General features: G+C 58.6%; 1 pseudogene; it reads right to left on the bottom strand.

The window, feature by feature from the left end:
- Positions 1 to 465: 465 nt before the first annotated feature.
- Positions 466 to 989, bottom strand: part of LOC103608967 — a 1,337-nt pseudogene continuing 813 nt past the window's right edge.

Below are 989 nucleotides of genomic sequence, written 5' to 3'. Positions count from 1 at the left end.
AAACTGTATGGAGACAGCGGTCCTACACACCAGATGCAGCTGTCAAAAACAATCCTGTTCCCCATAGCCCCCACAACGTACAGGACACAAGAATAAGCTGCAAGTGGTTTGTGAGAACTGTATTTAGAATAGTAAAACCGAGTGTTGGACATAAAAGATGACTTGGAAAAGTGGAGACACTACTTGCTCATTGGATTGCAAGATTATCATTGTACACAGATTCGTGTGCTCAAGTTCTGGATTACAAGTGAGTCCCCTGAAAAATACTGGGAGGGAAGGGAAAATACTGGAAGGGAAGCCTGGATGGATGCCACAGGTCAACCAGTCCAGAAGCAGACGGACTTCTTTCACACAAGAATTTTTTGTTTAGGAGGACTGTGGTGGCTCCCTCGAGAGGCCCCCGGGCATGTTTCGGGCGCGTTTGCAGCCCCGTCACTGCTCCTTTTCTGGAGGACTGGCAGGGGCTCAGTCGGTGGACACGTTCTGGATGGTCTTGTGCTCCTTGCTTGACCTCCTCCCCTGGGCTTCCTCAATGACCACGCTGTGCACGGTGCCCGCGTCCAGGCAGTGCGGGGCGACGCTGTGCACCCGGGGCTCAGAGACAGCGGCGTGGAAACTCTGCACCTCGCACCTGCTGCAGAAGCTGTGCAGCGCCGGGTGCGTGTTGGATCGATAGGTGAAGAGGCTCTCGGCGCCCTGGAGGAGAGTGAAGCGCGAGGCCGGGACAGGAAGTGGCGGTGCTGCCGCTTCTTGCACAGCTTTCAGCAGCAAACCAAGACGCGCAGATCTGCAGGGGCCCAGGCAGCAAAGCGGACCACGCCGTAGTGGCAGCCCCCGGTGTGATGCACCAGGCCCGGGTACTCGAAGGTGTCCAGCAGGACCTTGGCGGCGCCCTCGCAGCTGAGGCCCCGCAGCTTCCCGAACGTCTCCCAACGCTCCCGCTGCGCGCCCAGGTACAGCTCACTGCCGGACCGGGCGGGCGCCGGGGG

Source organism: Galeopterus variegatus, unplaced genomic scaffold (assembly GCF_000696425.1).
Source record: "Galeopterus variegatus unplaced genomic scaffold, G_variegatus-3.0.2 Scaffold9027, whole genome shotgun sequence".
In the NCBI taxonomy this organism is placed as follows: domain Eukaryota; kingdom Metazoa; phylum Chordata; class Mammalia; order Dermoptera; family Cynocephalidae; genus Galeopterus; species Galeopterus variegatus.
This window is presented reverse-complemented; position numbering and strand designations above follow the sequence as displayed.